At 39.3% G+C, this 21,717-nt stretch overlaps 23 non-coding genes across 23 annotated transcripts; all 23 read left to right on the plus strand.

The window, feature by feature from the left end:
* Positions 1 to 281: 281 nt before the first annotated feature.
* trnas-gcu lies at positions 282 to 363 on the plus strand. The gene has a single exon. It is a non-coding gene; the product is annotated as a tRNA-Ser (tRNA).
* Positions 364 to 1,195: 832 nt separating this feature from the next.
* On the plus strand, positions 1,196 to 1,277 carry trnas-gcu. The gene has a single exon. It is a non-coding gene; the product is annotated as a tRNA-Ser (tRNA).
* A 987-nt stretch (positions 1,278 to 2,264) lies between these two features.
* trnas-gcu lies at positions 2,265 to 2,346 on the plus strand. Its single transcript has one exon. It is a non-coding gene; the product is annotated as a tRNA-Ser (tRNA).
* A 1,762-nt stretch (positions 2,347 to 4,108) lies between these two features.
* On the plus strand, positions 4,109 to 4,190 carry trnas-gcu. Its single transcript has one exon. It is a non-coding gene; the product is annotated as a tRNA-Ser (tRNA).
* Positions 4,191 to 5,964: 1,774 nt separating this feature from the next.
* Positions 5,965 to 6,046, plus strand: trnas-gcu. The gene has a single exon. It is a non-coding gene; the product is annotated as a tRNA-Ser (tRNA).
* A 367-nt stretch (positions 6,047 to 6,413) lies between these two features.
* trnai-gau lies at positions 6,414 to 6,495 on the plus strand. The gene has a single exon. It is a non-coding gene; the product is annotated as a tRNA-Ile (tRNA).
* A 146-nt stretch (positions 6,496 to 6,641) lies between these two features.
* On the plus strand, positions 6,642 to 6,723 carry trnas-gcu. Its single transcript has one exon. It is a non-coding gene; the product is annotated as a tRNA-Ser (tRNA).
* Positions 6,724 to 8,953: 2,230 nt separating this feature from the next.
* trnas-gcu lies at positions 8,954 to 9,035 on the plus strand. Its single transcript has one exon. It is a non-coding gene; the product is annotated as a tRNA-Ser (tRNA).
* Positions 9,036 to 9,189: 154 nt separating this feature from the next.
* On the plus strand, positions 9,190 to 9,271 carry trnas-gcu. Its single transcript has one exon. It is a non-coding gene; the product is annotated as a tRNA-Ser (tRNA).
* Positions 9,272 to 9,638: 367 nt separating this feature from the next.
* On the plus strand, positions 9,639 to 9,720 carry trnai-gau. The gene has a single exon. It is a non-coding gene; the product is annotated as a tRNA-Ile (tRNA).
* Positions 9,721 to 9,866: 146 nt separating this feature from the next.
* On the plus strand, positions 9,867 to 9,948 carry trnas-gcu. Its single transcript has one exon. It is a non-coding gene; the product is annotated as a tRNA-Ser (tRNA).
* Positions 9,949 to 10,541: 593 nt separating this feature from the next.
* On the plus strand, positions 10,542 to 10,623 carry trnas-gcu. Its single transcript has one exon. It is a non-coding gene; the product is annotated as a tRNA-Ser (tRNA).
* Positions 10,624 to 11,455: 832 nt separating this feature from the next.
* Positions 11,456 to 11,537, plus strand: trnas-gcu. The gene has a single exon. It is a non-coding gene; the product is annotated as a tRNA-Ser (tRNA).
* Positions 11,538 to 13,997: 2,460 nt separating this feature from the next.
* trnas-gcu lies at positions 13,998 to 14,079 on the plus strand. The gene has a single exon. It is a non-coding gene; the product is annotated as a tRNA-Ser (tRNA).
* A 368-nt stretch (positions 14,080 to 14,447) lies between these two features.
* Positions 14,448 to 14,529, plus strand: trnai-gau. Its single transcript has one exon. It is a non-coding gene; the product is annotated as a tRNA-Ile (tRNA).
* Positions 14,530 to 14,676: 147 nt separating this feature from the next.
* On the plus strand, positions 14,677 to 14,758 carry trnas-gcu. Its single transcript has one exon. It is a non-coding gene; the product is annotated as a tRNA-Ser (tRNA).
* Positions 14,759 to 15,352: 594 nt separating this feature from the next.
* trnas-gcu lies at positions 15,353 to 15,434 on the plus strand. The gene has a single exon. It is a non-coding gene; the product is annotated as a tRNA-Ser (tRNA).
* An 832-nt stretch (positions 15,435 to 16,266) lies between these two features.
* trnas-gcu lies at positions 16,267 to 16,348 on the plus strand. The gene has a single exon. It is a non-coding gene; the product is annotated as a tRNA-Ser (tRNA).
* Positions 16,349 to 17,563: 1,215 nt separating this feature from the next.
* Positions 17,564 to 17,645, plus strand: trnai-gau. Its single transcript has one exon. It is a non-coding gene; the product is annotated as a tRNA-Ile (tRNA).
* A 146-nt stretch (positions 17,646 to 17,791) lies between these two features.
* Positions 17,792 to 17,873, plus strand: trnas-gcu. The gene has a single exon. It is a non-coding gene; the product is annotated as a tRNA-Ser (tRNA).
* A 1,057-nt stretch (positions 17,874 to 18,930) lies between these two features.
* Positions 18,931 to 19,012, plus strand: trnai-gau. Its single transcript has one exon. It is a non-coding gene; the product is annotated as a tRNA-Ile (tRNA).
* Positions 19,013 to 19,158: 146 nt separating this feature from the next.
* trnas-gcu lies at positions 19,159 to 19,240 on the plus strand. The gene has a single exon. It is a non-coding gene; the product is annotated as a tRNA-Ser (tRNA).
* A 2,229-nt stretch (positions 19,241 to 21,469) lies between these two features.
* trnas-gcu lies at positions 21,470 to 21,551 on the plus strand. Its single transcript has one exon. It is a non-coding gene; the product is annotated as a tRNA-Ser (tRNA).
* Positions 21,552 to 21,717: the final 166 nt, after the last annotated feature.

Consider the following 21,717-nt stretch of genomic DNA (forward strand, 5'->3'; position numbering starts at 1 on the left):
TTACCCCTTGGAGCAAAAATCCACCAAAAACATTTTTAACAAACCCCCAATAGGACGAGGTGGCGGAGTGGTTAAGGCGATGGACTGCTAATCCATTGTGCTCTACACGCGTGGGTTCGAATCCCATCCTAGTCGGTGGAAGTGATTTTAATGTAGTTGTAGCTAAATAGTAAATAATGGTATATCTCTGATTAAACCATTAACATGTACCAAATTTTATATTATCGTTTACCCCTTGGAGCAAAAATCCACCAAAAACCTATTTTACAAACACTCAATAAGACGAGGTGGCCGAGTGGTTAAGGCGATGGACTGCTAATCCATTGTGCTCTGCATGCGTGGGTTCGAATCCCATCCTCGTCGGTTGGAGTGATTTTAATGTAGTTGTAGCTAAATAGTAAATAATGGTATATCTCTGATTAAACCATCAACATGTACCAAATTTTCTATTATCGTTTACCCCTTGGAGCAAAAATCCACCAAAAACCTATTTAACAAAACACCCAATAGGAGGAGGTGGCCGAGTGGTTAAGGCGATGGACTGCTAATCCATTGTGCTCTGCACGCGTGGGTTCGAATCCCATCCTTGTCGGTGGAAGTGATTTTAATGTAGTTGTAGCTAAATTAGTAAATAATGGTATATCTCTGATTAAACCATCAACATGTACCAAATTTTTAATCATAATTTACCCCTCGGAGCAAAAATTCACCAAAAACCAATTTCACAAACACACAATGTGACGAGGTGGCCGAGTGGTTAAGGCGATGGACTGCTAATCCATTGTGCTCTGCATGCGTGGGTTTGAATCCCATCCTCGTCGGTGGAAGTGATTTTAATGTAGTTGTAGCTAAATAGTAAATAATGGTATATCTCTGATTAAACCATCAACATGTACCAAATGTTATATTATCGTTTACCCCTTGGAGCAAAAATCCACCAAAAACATTTTTAACAAACACCCAATAGGACGAGGTGGCGGAGTGGTTAAGGCGATGGACTGCTAATCCATTGTGCTCTGCACGCGTGGATTGGAATCCCATCCTCGTCGGTGGAAGTGATTTTAATGTAGTTGTAGCTAAATAGTAAATAATGGTATATCTCTGATTAAACCATTAACATGTACCAAATTTTATATTATCGTTTACCCCTTGGAGCAAAAATCCACCAAAAACCTATTTTATAAACACTCAATAAGACGAGGTGGCCGAGTGGTTAAGGCGATGGACTGCTAATCCATTGTGCTCTGCATGCGTGGGTTCGAATCCCATCCTCGTCGGTGGGAGTGATTTTAATGTAGTTGTAGCTAAATAGTAAATAATGGTATATCTCTGATTAAACCATCAACATGTACCAAATTTTCTATTATCGTTTACCCCTTGGAGCAAAAATCCACCAAAAACCTATTTAACAAAACACCCAATAGGAGGAGGTGGCCGAGTGGTTAAGGCGATGGACTGCTAATCCATTGTGCTCTGCACGCGTGGGTTCAAATCCCATCCTTGTCGGTGGAAGTGATTTTAATGTAGTTGTAGCTAAATTACTAAATAGTAAATAATGGTATATCTCTGATTAAACCATCAAAATGTACCAAATTTTTTATCATAATTTACCCCTCGGAGCAAAAATTCACCAAAAACCAATTTCACAAACACCCAATGTGACGAGGTGGCCGAGTGGTTAAGGCGATGGACTGCTAATCCATTGTCCTCTGCACGTGTGAGTTCGAATCCCATCCTCGTCGGGGAAAGTGATTTTAATGTAGTTGTAGCTAAATAGTAAATAATGGTATATCTCTGATTAAACCATCAACATGTACCAAATTTTATATTATCGTTTACTCCTTGGAGCAAAAATCCACCAAAAACCATTTTAACATACACCCAATAGGACGAGGTGGCGGAGTGGTTAAGGCAATGGACTGCTAATCCATTGTGCTCTGCACGTGTGGGTTCGAATCCCATCCTCGTCGGTGGGAGTGATTTTAATGTAGTTGTAGCTAAATAGTAAATAATGGTATATCTCTGATTAAACCATCAACATGTACCAAATTTTCTATTATCGTTTACCCCTTGGAGCAAAAATCCACCAAAAACCTATCCCATCCTTGTCGGTGGAAGTGATTTTAATGTAGTTGTAGCTAAATTACTAAATAGTAAATAATGGTATATCTCTGATTAAACCATCAACATGTACCAAATTTTTATCATAATTTACCCCTCGGAGCAAAAATTCACCAAAAACCAATTTCACAAACACCCAATGTGACGAGGTGGCCGAGTGGTTAAGGCGATGGACTGCTAATCCATTGTCCTCTGCACGCGTGGGTTCGAATCCCATCCTCGTCGGGGAAAGTGATTTTAATGTAGTTATAGCTAAATAGTAAATAATGGTATATCTCTGATTAAACCATCAACATGTACCAAATTTTATATTATCGTTTACTCCTTGGAGCAAAAATCCACCAAAATCCATTAAAAAAAACACCCAATAGGACGAGGTGGCGGAGTGGTTAAGGCAATGGACTGCTAATCCATTGTGCTCTGCACGCGTGGGTTTGAATCCCATCCTTGTCGGTGGAAGTGATTTTAATGTAGTTGTAGCTAAATTACTAAATAGTAAATAATGGTATATCTCTGACTAAACTATCAACATGTACCAACTCTTATATTATCGTTTACCCCTTGGCGCAAAAATCCACCAAAAACCTATTTAACACACACCCAATAGGATGAGGTGGCCGTGTGGTTAAGGCGATGGACTGCTAATCCATTGTGCTCTGCACGCGTGGTTTCGAATCCCATCCTCGTCGGTGGAAGTGTTTTAATGTAGTTGTAGCTAAATAATGGTATATCTCTGATTAAACCATCAACATGTACCAAATTTTATATTATCGTTTACCCCTTGGAGCAAAAATCTACCAAAAACCTATTTAACAAACACCCAATAGGACGAGGTGGCCGAGTGGTTAATGCGATGGACTGCTAATCCATTGTGCTCTGCAAGCGTGGGTTCGAATCCCATCCTCGTCAATGGAAGTGATTTTAATGTACTTGTAGCTAAAATACTAAATAGTAAATAATGGTATGTCTCTGATTAAACCATCAACATGTACCACATTTTTTATTATCGTTTACCCCTTGGAGCAAAAATCCACAAAAAACCTATTTAACAAACAACCAATATGACGAGGTGGCCGAGTGGTTAAGGCGATGGACTGCTAATCCATTGTGCTCCGCACGCGTGGGTTTGAATCCCATCCTTGTCGGGGAAAGTGATTTTAATGTAGTTGTAGCTAAATAGTAAATAATGGTATATCTCTGATTAAACCATTAACATGTACCAAATTTTATATTATCGTTTACCCCTTGGAGCAAAAATCCACCAAAAATCTATTTAATAAAACACCCAATAGGACGAGGTGGCCGAGTGGTTAAGGCGATGGACTGCTAATCCATTGTGCTCTGCAAGCGTGGGTTCGAATCCCGTCAATGGAAGTGATTTTAATGTACTTGTAGCTAAAATACTAAATAGTAAATAATGGTATGTCTCTGATTAAACCATCAACATGTACCAAATTTTTAATTATCGTTTACCCCTTGGAGCAAAAATCCACAAAAAACCTATTTAACACACACTCAATAGGACGAGGTGGCCGAGTGGTTATGGCGATGGACTGCTAATCCATTGTGCTCTGCACGCGTGGGTTCGAATCCCATCCTCATCGGTGGAAGTGATTTTAATGTAGTTGTAGCTAAATTACGAAATAGGAAATAATGGTATATCTCTGATTAAACCATCAACATGTACCAAATTTTATATTATCGTTTACCCCTTGGAGCAAAAATCCACCAAAAACCAATATCACAAACACCAAATGTGACGAGGTGGCCGAGTGGTTAAGGCGATGGACTGCTAATCCATTGTGCTCTGCATGCGTGGGTTTGACTCCCATCCTCGTCGGGGAAAGTGATTTTAATGTAGTTGTAGCTAAATAGTAAATCATGGTATATCTCTGATTAAACCATCAACATGTACCAAATTTTATATTATCGTTTACCCCTTGGAGCAAAAATCCACCAAAAATCTATTTAATAAAACACCCAATAGGACGAGGTGGCCGAGTGGTTAAGGCGATGGACTGCTAATCCATTGTGCTCTGCATGCGTGGGTTCGAATCCCATCCTCGTCAATGGAAGTCATTTTAATGTACTTGTAGCTAAAATACTAAATAGTAAATAATGGTATGTCTCTGATTAAACCATCAACATGTACCAATTTTTTAATTATCGTTTACCCCTTGGAGCAAAAATCCACAAAAAACCTATTTAACAAACAACCAATATGACGAGGTGGCCGAGTGGTTAAGGCGATGGACTGCTAATCCATTGTGCTCTGCATGCGTGGGTTTGACTCCCATCCTCGTCGGGGAAAGTGATTTTAATGTAGTTGTAGCTAAATAGTAAATCATGGTATATCTCTGATTAAACCATCAACATGTACCAAATTTTATATTATCGTTTACCCCTTGGAGCAAAAATCCACCAAAAATCTATTTAATAAAACACCCAATAGGACGAGGTGGCCGAGTGGTTAAGGCGATGGACTGCTAAACAATTGTGCTCTGCATGCGTGGGTTTGAATCCCATCCTCGTCGGGGAAAGTGATTTTAATGTAGTTGTAGCTAAATAGTAAATAATGGTATATCTCTGATTAGACCATCAACATGTACCAAATTTTTAATCATAATTTACCCCTTGGAGCAAAAATCCACCAAAAACCTATTTAACAAACACCCAATATGATGAGGTGGCCGAGTGGTTAAGGCGATGGACTGCTAATCCATTGTGCTCTGCATGCGTGTGTTCGAATCCCATCCTCGTCGGTGGAAGTGATTTTAATGTAGTTGTAGCTAAATAGTAAATAATAGTATATCTCTGATTAAACCATCAACATGTACCAAATTTTTAATTATCGTTTACCCCTTGGAGCAAAAATCCACAAAAAACCTATTTAACAAACAACCAATATGACGAGGTGGCCGAGTGGTTAAGGCGATGGACTGCTAATCCATTGTGCTCCGCACGCGTGGGTTTGAATCCCATCCTTGTCGGGGAAAGTGATTTTAATGTAGTTGTAGCTAAATAGTAAATAATGGTATATCTCTGATTAAACCATCAACATGTACCAATTTTTATATTATGTTTACCCCTTGGAGCAAAAATCCACCAAAAACCTATTTAACAAACTCCCAATAGGAAGAGGTGGCTGAGTGGTTAAGGCGATGGACTGCTAATTCATTGTGCTCTGCACGCGTGGGTTCGAAACCCATCCTCGTCGGTTGAAGTGATTTTAATGTAGTTGTAGCTAAATTACTAAATAGAAAATAATGGTATATCTCTGATTAAACCATCAACATGTACCAAATTGTATATTATCGTTTACCCCTTGGAGCAAAAATCCACCAAAAACCTATTTAACATACACACAATAGGACGAGGTGGCTGAGTGGTTAAGGCGATGGACTGCTAATCCATTGTGCTCTGCACGCGTGGTTTCGAATCCCATCCTCGTCGGTGGAAGTGATTTTAATGTAGTTCTAGCTAAATTACGAAATAGTAAATAATGGTATATCTCTGATTAAACCATCAACATGTACCACATTTTTTAATATAATTTACCCCTTGGAGCAAAAATCCACCAAAAACCAATTTAACAAACACCCAATAGGACGAGGTGGCTGAGTGGTTAAGGCGATGGACTGCTAATCCATTGTGCTCTGCACGCGTGGGTTTGAATCCCATCCTCGTCGGTGGAAGTGATTTTAATGTAGTTGTAGCTAAATTACTAAATAGTAAATAATGGTATATCTCTGATTAAACCATCAACGTGTACCAAATTTTTTATCATAATTTACCCCTTGGAGCAAAAATTCACCAAAAACCAATATCACAAACACCAAATGTGACGAGGTGGCCGAGTGGTTAAGGCGATGGACTGCTAATCCATTGTGCTCTGCACGCGTGGGTTTGAATCCCATCCTCGTCGGAGAAAGTGATTTTAATGTAGTTGTAGCTAAATAGTAAATAATGGTATATCTCTGATTAAACCATCAACATGTACCTAATTATCGTTTACCCCTTGGAGCAAAAATCCACAAAAATCCTATTTAACAAACAACCAATATGACGAGGTGGCCGAGTGTTTAAGGCGATGGACTGCTAATCCATTGTGCTCTGCACGCGTGGGTTCGAATCCCATCCTCGTCACGGAAAGTGATTTTAATGTAGTTGTAGCTAAATAGTAAATAATGGTATATCTCTTATTAAACCATCAACATGTACCATGTTTTTAATTATCGTTTACCCCTTGGAATAAAAATCCACCAAAAACCTATTTTACAAACACTCAATAGGACGAGGTGGCCGAGTGGTTAAGGCGATGGACTGATAATCCATTGTGCTCTGCCTGCGTGGGTTCAAATCCCATCCTCGTCGGTGGAAGTGATTTTTATGTAGTTGTAGCTAAATAGTAAATAATGGTATATCTCTGACTAAACCATCAACATGTACCAACTTTAATATTATCGTTTATCCCTTGGTGCAAAAATCCACCAAAAACCTATTTAACAAACACCCAATAGGACGAGGTGGCCGAGTGGTTAAGGCGATGGACTGCTAATCCATTGTGCTCTGCACGCGTGGGTTCGAATCCCATCCTCGTCGGTGGAAGTGAATTAATGTAGTTGTAGCTAAATAATGGTGTATCTCTGATTAAACCATCAACATGTACCAAATATTATATTATCGTTTACCCCTTGGAGCAAAAATCTACCAAAAACCTATTTAACAAACACCCAATAGGACGAGGTGTCTGAGTGGTTAAGGCGATGGACTGCTAATCCATTGTGCTCTGCAAGCGTGGGTTTGAATCCCATCCTCGTCAGTGGAAGTGATTTTAATGTAGTTGTAGCTAAAATACAAAATAGTAAATAATGGTATGTCTCTGATTAAACCATCAACATGTACCAAATTTTTAATCATAATTTACCCCTTGGAGCAAAAATTCACCAAAAACCAATATCACAAACACCAAATGTGACGAGGTGGCCGAGTGGTTAAGGCGATGGACTGCTAATCCATTGTGCTCTGCAAGCGTGGGTTTGAATCCCATCCTCGTCAGTGGAAGTGATTTTAATGTAGTTGTAGCTAAAATACAAAATAGTAAATAATGGTATGTCTCTGATTAAACCATCAACATGTACCAAATTTTTAATCATAATTTACCCCTTGGAGCAAAAATTCACCAAAAACCAATATCACAAACACCAAATGTGACGAGGTGGCCGAGTGGTTAAGGCGATGGACTGCTAATCCATTGTGCTCTGCATGCGTGGGTTTGAATCCCATCCCCGTCGGGGAAAGTGATTTTAATGTAGTTGTAGCTAAATAGTAAATAATGTTATATCTCTGATTAAACCATCAACATGTACCAAATTTTTTATTATCGTTTACCCCTTGGAGCAAAAATCCACAAAAAACCTATTTAACACACAACCAATATGACGAGGTGGCCGAGTGGTTAAGGCGATGGACTGCTAATCCATTGTGCTCTGCACGCGTGGGTTTCAATCCCATCCTTGTCGGGGAAAGTGATTTTAATGTAGTTGTAGCTAAATAGTAAATAATGGTATATCTCTGATTAAACCATCAATATGTACCAAATTTTATATTATCGTTTACCCCTTGGAGCAAAAATCAACCAAAAAACCTATTTAACAAACACCCAATAGGACGAGGTGGCCGAGTGGTTAAGGCGATGGACTGCTAATCAATTGTGCTCTGCACGCGTGGGTTTGAATCCCATCCTTGTCGGTGGAAGTGATTTTAATGTAGTTGTAGCTAAATTACTTAATGGTATATCTCTGATTAAACCATCAACATGTACCAAAATTTTTATCATAATTTACCCCTTGGAGCAAAAATTCACCAAAAACCAATATCACAAACACCAAATGTGACGAGGTGGCCGAGTGGTTAAGGCGATGGACTGCTAATCCATTGTGCTCTGCATGCGTGGGTTTGAATCCCATCCTCGTCGGGGAAAGTGATTTGAATGTAGTTGTAGCTAAATTACTAAATAGAAAATAATGGTATATCTCTGATTAAACCATCAACATGTACCAAATTGTATATTATCGTTTACCCCTTGGAGCAAAAATCCACCAAAAACCTATTTAACATACACACAATAGGACGAGGTGGCTGAGTGGTTAAGGCGATGGACTGCTAATCCATTGTGCTCTGCACGCGTGGTTTCGAATCCCATCCTCGTCAGCGGAAGTGATTTTAATGTAGTTCTAGCTAAATTACGAAATAGTAAATAATGGTATATCTCTGATTAAACCATCAACATGTACCAAATTTTTTAATATAATTTACCCCTTGGAGCAAAAATTCACCAAAAACCAATATCACAAACACCAAATGTGACGAGGTGGCCGAGTGGTTAAGGCGATGGACTGCTAATCCATTGTGCTCTGCATGCGTGGGTTTGAATCCCATCCTCGTCGGGGAAAGTGATTTGAATGTAGTTGTAGCTAAATTACTAAATAGAAAATAATGGTATATCTCTGATTAAACCATCAACATGTACCAAATTGTATATTATCGTTTACCCCTTGGAGCAAAAATCCACCAAAAACCAATTTAACAAACACCCAATAGGGACGAGGTGGCCGAGTGGTTAAGGCGATGGACTGCTAATCCATTGTGCTCTGCATGCGTGGGTTTGAATCCCATCCTCGTCGGGGAAAGTGATTTTAATGTAGTTGTAGCTAAATAGTAAATAATGGTATATCTCTGATTAAACCATCAACATGTACCAAATTTTTTAATATAATTTACCCCTTGGAGCAAAAATCCACCAAAAACCAATTTAACAAACACCCAATAGGACGAGGTGGCCGAGTGGTTAAGGCGATGGACTGCTAATCCATTGTGCTCTGCACGCGTGGGTTTGAATCCCATCCTCGTCGGTGGAAGTGATTTTAATGTAGTTGTAGCTAAATTACTAAATAGTAAATAATGGTATATCTCTGATTAAACCATCAACATGTACCAAATTTGTAATCATAATTTACCCCTTGGAGCAAAAATTCACCAAAAACCAATATCACAAACACCAAATGTGACGAGGTGGCCGAGTGGTTAAGGCGATGGACTGCTAATCCATTGTGCTCTGCACGCGTGGGTTTGAATCCCATCCTCGTCGGAGAAAGTGATTTTAATGTAGTTGTAGCTAAATAGTAAATAATGGTATATCTCTGATTAAACCATCAACATGTACCTAATTATCGTTTACCCCTTGGAGCAAAAATCCACAAAAATCCTATTTAACAAACAACCAATATGACGAGGTGGCGGAGTGTTTAAGGCGATGGACTGCTAATCCATTGTGCTCTGCACGCGTGGGTTCGAATCCCATCCTCGTCACGGAAAGTGATTTTAATGTAGTTGTAGCTAAATAGTAAATAATGGTATATCTCTTATTAAACCATCAACATGTACCATGTTTTTAATTATCGTTTACCCCTTGGAATAAAAATCCACCAAAAACCTATTTTACAAACACTCAATAGGACGAGGTGGCCGAGTGGTTAAGGCGATGGACTGATAATCCATTGTGCTCTGCCTGCGTGGGTTCGAATCCCATCCTCGTCGGTGGAAGTGATTTTTATGTAGTTGTAGCTAAATAGTAAATAATGGTATATCTCTGACTAAACCATCAACATGTACCAACTTTAATATTATCGTTTATCCCTTGGTCCAAAAATCCACCAAAAACCTATTTAACAAACACCCAATAGGACGAGGTGGCCGAGTGGTTAAGGCGATGGACTGCTAATCCATTGTGCTCTGCACGCGTGGGTTCGAAACCCATCCTCGTCGGTGGAAGTGATTTAATGTAGTTGTAGCTAAATAATGGTGTATCTCTGATTAAACCATCAACATGTACCAAATATTATATTATCGTTTACCCCTTGGAGCAAAAATCTACCAAAAACCTATTTAACAAACACCCAATAGGATGAGGTGGCCGAGTGGTTAAGGCGATGGACTGCTAATCCATTGTGCTCTGCACGCGTTGGTTCGAAACCCATCCTCGTCGGTGGAAGTGATTTTAATGTAGTTGTAGCTAAATAGTAAATAATGGTATATCTCTGATTAAACCATCAACATGTACCAAATGTTATATTATCGTTTACCCCTTGGAGCAAAAATCCACCAAAAACATTTTTAACAAACCCCAATAGGACGAGGTGGCGGAGTGGTTAAGGCGATGGACTGCTAATCCATTGTGCTCTACACGCGTGGGTTCGAATCCCATCCTCGTCGGTGGAAGTGATTTTAATGTAGTTGTAGCTAAATAGTAAATAATGGTATATCTCTGATTAAACCATTAACATGTACCAAATTTTATATTATCGTTTACCCCTTGGAGCAAAAATCCACCAAAAACCTATTTTACAAACACTCAATAAGACGAGGTGGCCGAGTGGTTAAGGCGATGGACTGCTAATCCATTGTGCTCTGCATGCGTGGGTTCGAATCCCATCCTCGTCGGTTGGAGTGATTTTAATGTAGTTGTAGCTAAATAGTAAATAATGGTATATCTCTGATTAAACCATCAACATGTACCAAATTTTCTATTATCGTTTACCCCTTGGAGCAAAAATCCACCAAAAACCTATTTAACGAAACACCCAATAGGAGGAGGTGGCTGAGTGGTTAAGGCGATGGACTGCTAATCCATTGTGCTCTGCACGCGTGGGTTCGAATCCCATCCTTGTCGGTGGAAGTGATTTTAATGTAGTTGTAGCTAAATTAGTAAATAATGGTATATCTCTGATTAAACCATCAACATGTACCAAATTTTTAATCATAATTTACCCCTCGGAGCAAAAATTCACCAAAAACCAATTTCACAAACACACAATGTGACGAGGTGGCCGAGTGGTTAAGGCGATGGACTGCTAATCCATTGTGCTCTGCATGCGTGGGTTTGAATCCCATCCTCGTCGGTGGAAGTGATTTTAATGTAGTTGTAGCTAAATAGTAAATAATGGTATATCTCTGATTAAACCATCAACATGTACCAAATGTTATATTATCGTTTACCCCTTGGAGCAAAAATCCACCAAAAACATTTTTAACAAACACCCAATAGGACGAGGTGGCGGAGTGGTTAAGGCGATGGACTGCTAATCCATTGTGCTCTGCACGCGTGGATTGGAATCCCATCCTCGTCGGTGGAAGTGATTTTAATGTAGTTGTAGCTAAATAGTAAATAATGGTATATCTCTGATTAAACCATTAACATGTACCAAATTTTATATTATCGTTTACCCCTTGGAGCAAAAATCCACCAAAAACCTATTTTATAAACACTCAATAAGACGAGGTGGCCGAGTGGTTAAGGCGATGGACTGCTAATCCATTGTGCTCTGCATGCGTGGGTTCGAATCCCATCCTCGTCGGTGGGAGTGATTTTAATGTAGTTGTAGCTAAATAGTAAATAATGGTATATCTCTGATTAAACCATCAACATGTACCAAATTTTCTATTATCGTTTACCCCTTGGAGCAAAAATCCACCAAAAACCTATTTAACAAAACACCCAATAGGAGGAGGTGGCCGAGTGGTTAAGGCGATGGACTGCTAATCCATTGTGCTCTGCACGCGTGGGTTCGAATCCCATCCTCGTCGGTGGAAGTGAATTAATGTAGTTGTAGCTAAATAATGGTGTATCTCTGATTAAACCATCAACATGTACCAAATATTATATTATCGTTTACCCCTTGGAGCAAAAATCTACCAAAAACCTATTTAACAAACACCCAATAGGACGAGGTGGCCGAGTGGTTAAGGCGATGGACTGCTAATCCATTGTGCTCTGCAAGCGTGGGTTTGAATCCCATCCTCGTCAGTGGAAGTGATTTTAATGTAGTTGTAGCTAAAATACAAAATAGTAAATAATGGTATGTCTCTGATTAAACCATCAACATGTACCAAATTTTTAATCATAATTTACCCCTTGGAGCAAAAATTCACCAAAAACCAATATCACAAACACCAAATGTGACGAGGTGGCCGAGTGGTTAAGGCGATGGACTGCTAATCCATTGTGCTCTGCATGCGTGGGTTTGAATCCCATCCCCGTCGGGGAAAGTGATTTTAATGTAGTTGTAGCTAAATAGTAAATAATGTTATATCTCTGATTAAACCATCAACATGTACCAAATTTTTTATTATCGTTTACCCCTTGGAGCAAAAATCCACAAAAAACCTATTTAACACACAACCAATATGACGAGGTGGCCGAGTGGTTAAGGCGATGGACTGCTAATCCATTGTGCTCTGCACGCGTGGGTTTCAATCCCATCCTTGTCGGGGAAAGTGATTTTAATGTAGTTGTAGCTAAATAGTAAATAATGGTATATCTCTGATTAAACCATCAATATGTACCAAATTTTATATTATCGTTTACCCCTTGGAGCAAAAATCAACCAAAAAACCTATTTAACAAACACCCAATAGGACGAGGTGGCCGAGTGGTTAAGGCGATGGACTGCTAATCAATTGTGCTCTGCACGCGTGGGTTTGAATCCCATCCTTGTCGGTGGAAGTGATTTTAATGTAGTTGTAGCTAAATTACTTAATGGTATATCTCTGATTAAACCATCAACATGTACCAAAATTTTTATCATAATTTACCCCTTGGAGCAAAAATTCACCAAAAACCAATATCACAAACACCAAATGTGACGAGGTGGCCGAGTGGTTAAGGCGATGGACTGCTAATCCATTGTGCTCTGCATGCGTGGGTTTGAATCCCATCCTCGTCGGGGAAAGTGATTTGAATGTAGTTGTAGCTAAATTACTAAATAGAAAATAATGGTATATCTCTGATTAAACCATCAACATGTACCAAATTGTATATTATCGTTTACCCCTTGGAGCAAAAATCCACCAAAAACCTATTTAACATACACACAATAGGACGAGGTGGCTGAGTGGTTAAGGCGATGGACTGCTAATCCATTGTGCTCTGCACGCGTGGTTTCGAATCCCATCCTCGTCAGTGGAAGTGATTTTAATGTAGTTCTAGCTAAATTACTAAATAGTAAATAATGGTATATCTCTGATTAAACCATCAACATGTACCAAATTTTTAATCATAATTTACCCCTTGGAGCAAAAATTCACCAAAAACCAATATCACAAACACCAAATGTGACGAGGTGGCCGAGTGGTTAAGGCGATGGACTGCTAATCCATTGTGCTCTGCATGCGTGGGTTTGAATCCCATCCTCGTCGGGGAAAGTGATTTGAATGTAGTTGTAGCTAAATTACTAAATAGAAAATAATGGTATATCTCTGATTAAACCATCAACATGTACCAAATTGTATATTATCGTTTACCCCTTGGAGCAAAAATCCACCAAAAACCAATTTAACAAACACCCAATAGGACGAGGTGGCCGAGTGGTTAAGGCGATGGACTGCTAATCCATTGTGCTCTGCATGCGTGGGTTTGAATCCCATCCTCGTCGGGGAAAGTGATTTTAATGTAGTTGTAGCTAAATAGTAAATAATGGTATATCTCTGATTAAACCATCAACATGTACCAAATTTTTTAATATAATTTACCCCTTGGAGCAAAAATCCACCAAAAACCAATTTAACAAACACCCAATAGGACGAGGTGGCCGAAAGTGGTTAAGGCGATGGACTGCTAATCCATTGTGCTCTGCACGCGTGGGTTCGAATCCCATCCTCGTCGGTGGAAGTGATTTTAATGTAGTTGTAGCTAAATTACTAAATAGTAAATAATGGTATATCTCTGATTAAACCATCAACATGTACCAAATTTTTAATCATAATTTACCCCTTGGAGCAAAAATTCACCAAAAACCAATATCACAAACACCAAATGTGACGAGGTGGCCGAGTGGTTAAGGCGATGGACTGCTAATCCATTGTGCTCTGCACGCGTGGGTTTGAATCCCATCCTCGTCGGAGAAAGTGATTTTAATGTAGTTGTAGCTAAATAGTAAATAATGGTATATCTCTGATTAAACCATCAACATGTACCTAATTATCGTTTACCCCTTGGAGCAAAAATCCACAAAAATCCTATTTAACAAACAACCAATATGACGAGGTGGCAGAGTGTTTAAGGCGATGGACTGCTAATCCATTGTGCTCTGCACGCGTGGGTTCGAATCCCATCCTCGTCACGGAAAGTGATTTTAATGTAGTTGTAGCTAAATAGTAAATAATGGTATATCTCTTATTAAACCATCAACATGTACCATGTTTTTAATTATCGTTTACCCCTTGGAATAAAAATCCACCAAAAACCTATTTTACAAACACTCAATAGGGACGAGGTGGCCGAGTGGTTAAGGCGATGGACTGATAATCCATTGTGCTCTGCCTGCGTGGGTTCGAATCCCATCCTCGTCGGTGGAAGTGATTTTTATGTAGTTGTAGCTAAATAGTAAATAATGGTATATCTCTGACTAAACCATCAACATGTACCAACTTTAATATTATCGTTTATCCCTTGGTCCAAAAAATCCACCAAAAACCTATTTAACAAACACCCAATAGGACGAGGTGGCCGAGTGGTTAAGGCGATGGACTGCTAATCCATTGTGCTCTGCACGCGTGGGTTCGAAACCCATCCTCGTCGGTGGAAGTGATTTAATGTAGTTGTAGCTAAATAATGGTGTATCTCTGATTAAACCATCAACATGTACCAAATATTATATTATCGTTTACCCCTTGGAGCAAAAATCTACCAAAAACCTATTTAACAAACACCCAATAGGATGAGGTGGCCGAGTGGTTAAGGCGATGGACTGCTAATCCATTGTGCTCTGCACGCGTTGGTTCGAAACCCATCCTCGTCGGTGGAAGTGATTTTAATGTAGTTGTAGCTAAATAGTAAATAATGGTATATCTCTGATTAAACCATCAACATGTACCAAATGTTATATTATCGTTTACCCCTTGGAGCAAAAATCCACCAAAAACATTTTTAACAAACCCCCAATAGGACGAGGTGGCGGAGTGGTTAAGGCGATGGACTGCTAATCCATTGTGCTCTACACGCGTGGGTTCGAATCCCATCCTCGTCGGTGGAAGTGATTTTAATGTAGTTGTAGCTAAATAGTAAATAATGGTATATCTCTGATTAAACCATTAACATGTACCAAATTTTATATTATCGTTTACCCCTTGGAGCAAAAATCCACCAAAAACCTATTTTACAAACACTCAATAAGACGAGGTGGCCGAGTGGTTAAGGCGATGGACTGCTAATCCATTGTGCTCTGCATGCGTGGGTTCGAATCCCATCCTCGTCGGTTGGAGTGATTTTAATGTAGTTGTAGCTAAATAGTAAATAATGGTATATCTCTGATTAAACCATCAACATGTACCAAATTTTCTATTATCGTTTACCCCTTGGAGCAAAAATCCACCAAAAACCTATTTAACAAAACACCCAATAGGAGGAGGTGGCCGAGTGGTTAAGGCGATGGACTGCTAATCCATTGTGCTCTGCACGCGTGGGTTCGAATCCCATCCTTGTCGGTGGAAGTGATTTTAATGTAGTTGTAGCTAAATTAGTAAATAATGGTATATCTCTGATTAAACCATCAACATGTACCAAATTTTTAATCATAATTTACCCCTCGGAGCAAAAATTCACCAAAAACCAATTTCACAAACACACAATGTGACGAGGTGGCCGAGTGGTTAAGGCGATGGACTGCTAATCCATTGTGCTCTGCATGCGTGGGTTTGAATCCCATCCTCGTCGGTGGAAGTGATTTTAATGTAGTTGTAGCTAAATAGTAAATAATGGTATATCTCTGATTAAACCATCAACATGTACCAAATGTTATATTATCGTTTACCCCTTGGAGCAAAAATCCACCAAAAACATTTTTAACAAACACCCAATAGGACGAGGTGGCGGAGTGGTTAAGGCGATGGACTGCTAATCCATTGTGCTCTGCACGCGTGGATTGGAATCCCATCCTCGTCGGTGGAAGTGATTTTAATGTAGTTGTAGCTAAATAGTAAATAATGGTATATCTCTGATTAAACCATTAACATGTACCAAATTTTATATTATCGTTTACCCCTTGGAGCAAAAATCCACCAAAAACCTATTTTATAAACAATCAATAAGACGAGGTGGCCGAGTGGTTAAGGCGATGGACTGCTAATCCATTGTGCTCTGCATGCGTGGGTTCGAATCCCATCCTCGTCGGTGGGAGTGATTTTAATGTAGTTGTAGCTAAATAGTAAATAATGGTATATCTCTGATTAAACCATCAACATGTACCAAATTTTCTATTATCGTTTACCCCTTGGAGCAAAAATCCACCAAAAACCTATTTAACAAAACACCCAATAGGAGGAGGTGGCCGAGTGGTTAAGGCGATGGACTGCTAATCCATTGTGCTCTGCACGCGTGGGTTCAAATCCCATCCTTGTCGGTGGAAGTGATTTTAATGTAGTTGTAGCTAAATTACTAAATAGTAAATAATGGTATATCTCTGATTAAACCATCAAAATGTACCAAATTTTTTATCATAATTTACCCCTCGGAGCAAAAATTCACCAAAAACCAATTTCACAAACACCCAATGTGACGAGGTGGCCGAGTGGTTAAGGCGATGGACTGCTAATCCATTGTCCTCTGCACGTGTGAGTTCGAATCCCATCCTCGTCGGGGAAAGTGATTTTAATGTAGTTGTAGCTAAATAGTAAATAATGGTATATCTCTGATTAAACCATCAACATGTACCAAATTTTATATTATCGTTTACTCCTTGGAGCAAAAATCCACCAAAAACCATTTTAACATACACCCAATAGGACGAGGTGGCGGAGTGGTTAAGGCAATGGACTGCTAATCCATTGTGCTCTGCACGTGTGGGTTCGAATCCCATCCTCGTCGGTGGGAGTGATTTTAATGTAGTTGTAGCTAAATAGTAAATAATGGTATATCTCTGATTAAACCATCAACATGTACCAAATTTTCTATTATCTTTTACCCCTTGGAGCAAAAATCCACCAAAAACCTATCCCATCCTTGTCGGTGGAAGTGATTTTAATGTAGTTGTAGCTAAATTACTAAATAGTAAATAATGGTATATCTCTGATTAAACCATCAACATGTACCAAATTTTAATCATAATTTACCCCTCGGAGCAAAAATTCACCAAAAACCAATTTCACAAACACCCAATGTGACGAGGTGGCCGAGTGGTTAAGGCGATGGACTGCTAATCCATTGTCCTCTGCACGCGTGTGTTCGAATCCCATCCTTGTCGGGGAAAGTGATTTTAATGTAGTTGTAGCTAAATAGTAAATAATGGTATATCTCTGATTAAACCATCAACATGTACCAAATTTTATATTATCGTTTACTCCTTGGAGCAAAAATCCACCAAAAACCTATTTTACAAACACTCAATAGGACGAGGTGGCCGAGTGGTTAAGGCGATGGACTGATAATCCATTGTGCTCTGCCTGCGTGGGTTCGAATCCCATCCTCGTCGGTGGAAGTGATTTTTATGTAGTTGTAGCTAAATAGTAAATAATGGTATATCTCTGACTAAACCATCAACATGTACCAACTTTAATATTATCGTTTATCCCTTGGTGCAAAAATCCACCAAAAACCTATTTAACAAACACCCAATAGGACGAGGTGGCCGAGTGGTTAAGGCGATGGACTGCTAATCCATTGTGCTCTGCACGCGTGGGTTCGAATCCCATCCTCGTCGGTGGAAGTGAATTAATGTAGTTGTAGCTAAATAATGGTGTATCTCTGATTAAACCATCAACATGTACCAAATATTATATTATCGTTTACCCCTTGGAGCAAAAATCTACCAAAAACCTATTTAACAAACACCCAATAGGACGAGGTGGCCGAGTGGTTAAGGCGATGGACTGCTAATCCATTGTGCTCTGCAAGCGTGGGTTTGAATCCCATCCTCGTCAGTGGAAGTGATTTTAATGTAGTTGTAGCTAAAATACAAAATAGTAAATAATGGTATGTCTCTGATTAAACCATCAACATGTACCAAATTTTTAATCATAATTTACCCCTTGGAGCAAAAATTCACCAAAAACCAATATCACAAACACCAAATGTGACGAGGTGGCCGAGTGGTTAAGGCGATGGACTGCTAATCCATTGTGCTCTGCATGCGTGGGTTTGAATCCCATCCCCGTCGGGGAAAGTGATTTTAATGTAGTTGTAGCTAAATAGTAAATAATGTTATATCTCTGATTAAACCATCAACATGTACCAAATTTTTTATTATCGTTTACCCCTTGGAGCAAAAATCCACAAAAAACCTATTTAACACACAACCAATATGACGAGGTGGCCGAGTGGTTAAGGCGATGGACTGCTAATCCATTGTGCTCTGCACGCGTGGGTTTCAATCCCATCCTTGTCGGGGAAAGTGATTTTAATGTAGTTGTAGCTAAATAGTAAATAATGGTATATCTCTGATTAAACCATCAATATGTACCAAATTTTATATTATCGTTTACCCCTTGGAGCAAAAATCAACCAAAAAACCTATTTAACAAACACCCAATAGGACGAGGTGGCCGAGTGGTTAAGGCGATGGACTGCTAATCAATTGTGCTCTGCACGTGTGGGTTTGAATCCCATCCTTGTCGGTGGAAGTGATTTTAATGTAGTTGTAGCTAAATTACTTAATGGTATATCTCTGATTAAACCATCAACATGTACCAAATTTTATATTATCGTTTACTCCTTGGAGCAAAAATCCACCAAAAACCTATTTTACAAACACTCAATAGGACGAGGTGGCCGAGTGGTTAAGGCGATGGACTGATAATCCATTGTGCTCTGCCTGCGTGGGTTCGAATCCCATCCTCGTCGGTGGAAGTGATTTTTATGTAGTTGTAGCTAAATAGTAAATAATGGTATATCTCTGACTAAACCATCAACATGTACCAACTTTAATATTATCGTTTATCCCTTGGTGCAAAAATCCACCAAAAACCTATTTAACAAACACCCAATAGGACGAGGTGGCCGAGTGGTTAAGGCGATGGACTGCTAATCCATTGTGCTCTGCACGCGTGGGTTCGAATCCCATCCTCGTCGGTGGAAGTGAATTAATGTAGTTGTAGCTAAATAATGGTGTATCTCTGATTAAACCATCAACATGTACCAAATATTATATTATCGTTTACCCCTTGGAGCAAAAATCTACCAAAAACCTATTTAACAAACACCCAATAGGACGAGGTGGCCGAGTGGTTAAGGCGATGGACTGCTAATCCATTGTGCTCTGCAAGCGTGGGTTTGAATCCCATCCTCGTCAGTGGAAGTGATTTTAATGTAGTTGTAGCTAAAATACAAAATAGTAAATAATGGTATGTCTCTGATTAAACCATCAACATGTACCAAATTTTTAATCATAATTTACCCCTTGGAGCAAAAATTCACCAAAAACCAATATCACAAACACCAAATGTGACGAGGTGGCCGAGTGGTTAAGGCGATGGACTGCTAATCCATTGTGCTCTGCATGCGTGGGTTTGAATCCCATCCCCGTCGGGGAAAGTGATTTTAATGTAGTTGTAGCTAAATAGTAAATAATGTTATATCTCTGATTAAACCATCAACATGTACCAAATTTTTTATTATCGTTTACCCCTTGGAGCAAAAAATCCACAAAAAACCTATTTAACACACAACCAATATGACGAGGTGGCCGAGTGGTTAAGGCGATGGACTGCTAATCCATTGTGCTCTGCACGCGTGGGTTTCAATCCCATCCTTGTCGGGAAAGTGATTTTAATGTAGTTGTAGCTAAATAGTAAATAATGGTATATCTCTGATTAAACCATCAATATGTACCAAATTTTATATTATCGTTTACCCCTTGGAGCAAAAATCAACCAAAAAACCTATTTAACAAACACCCAATAGGACGAGGTGGCCGAGTGGTTAAGGCGATGGACTGCTAATCAATTGTGCTCTGCACGTGTGGGTTTGAATCCCATCCTTGTCGGTGGAAGTGATTTTAATGTAGTTGTAGCTAAATTACTTAATGGTATATCTCTGATTAAACCATCAACATGTACCAAAATTTTTATCATAATTTACCCCTTGGAGCAAAAATTCACCAAAAACCAATATCACAAACACCAAATGTGACGAGGTGGCCGAGTGGTTAAGGCGATGGACTGCTAATCCATTGTGCTCTGCATGCGTGGGTTTGAATCCCATCCTCGTCGGGGAAAGTGATTTGAATGTAGTTGTAGCTAAATTACTAAATAGAAAATAATGGTATATCTCTGATTAAACCATCAACATGTACCAAATTGTATATTATCGTTTACCCCTTGGAGCAAAAATCCACCAAAAACCTATTTAACATACACACAATAGGACGAGGTGGCTGAGTGGTTAAGGCGATGGACTGCTAATCCATTGTGCTCTGCACGCGTGGTTTTGAATCCCATCCTCGTCAGTGGAAGTGATTTTAATGTAGTTCTAGCTAAATTACGAAATAGTAAATAATGGTATATCTCTGATTAAACCATCAACATGTACCAAATTTTTTAATATAATTTACCCCTTGGAGCAAAAATTCACCAAAAACCAATATCACAAACACCAAATGTGACGAGGTGGCCGAGTGGTTAAGGCGATGGACTGCTAATCCATTGTGCTCTGCATGCGTGGGTTTGAATCCCATCCTCGTCGGGGAAAGTGATTTGAATGTAGTTGTAGCTAAATTACTAAATAGAAAATAATGGTATATCTCTGATTAAACCATCAACATGTACCAAATTGTATATTATTGTTTACCCCTTGGAGCAAAAATCCACCAAAAACCAATTTAACAAACACCCAATAGGACGAGGTGGCCGAGTGGTTAAGGCAATGGACTGCTAATCCATTGTGCTCTGCATGCGTGGGTTTGAATCCCATCCTCGTCGGGGAAAGTGATTTTAATGTAGTTGTAGCTAAATAGTAAATAATGGTATATCTCTGATTAAACCATCAACATGTACCAAATTTTTTAATATAATTTACCCCTTGGAGCAAAAATCCACCAAAAACCAATTTAACAAACACCCAATAGGACGAGGTGGCTGAGTGGTTAAGGCGATGGACTGCTAATCCATTGTGCTCTGCACGCGTGGGTTTGAATCCCATCCTCGTCGGTGGAAGTGATTTTAATGTAGTTGTAGCTAAATTACTAAATAGTAAATAATGGTATATCTCTGATTAAACCATCAACATGTACCAAATTTTTAATCATAATTTACCCCTTGGAGCAAAAATTCACCAAAAACCAATATCACAAACACCAAATGTGACGAGGTGGCCGAGTGGTTAAGGCGATGGACTGCTAATCCATTGTGCTCTGCACGCGTGGGTTTGAATCCCATCCTCGTCGGAGAAAGTGATTTGAATGTAGTTGTAGCTAAATAGTAAATAATGGTATATCTCTGATTAAACCATCAACATGTACCTAATTATCGTTTACCCCTTGGAGCAAAAATCCACAAAAATCCTATTTAACAAGCAACCAATATGACGAGGTGGCGGAGTGTTTAAGGCGA

This window comes from Coregonus clupeaformis, unplaced genomic scaffold (assembly GCF_020615455.1).
Source record: "Coregonus clupeaformis isolate EN_2021a unplaced genomic scaffold, ASM2061545v1 scaf1709, whole genome shotgun sequence".
In the NCBI taxonomy this organism is placed as follows: Eukaryota; Metazoa; Chordata; class Actinopteri; order Salmoniformes; family Salmonidae; genus Coregonus; species Coregonus clupeaformis.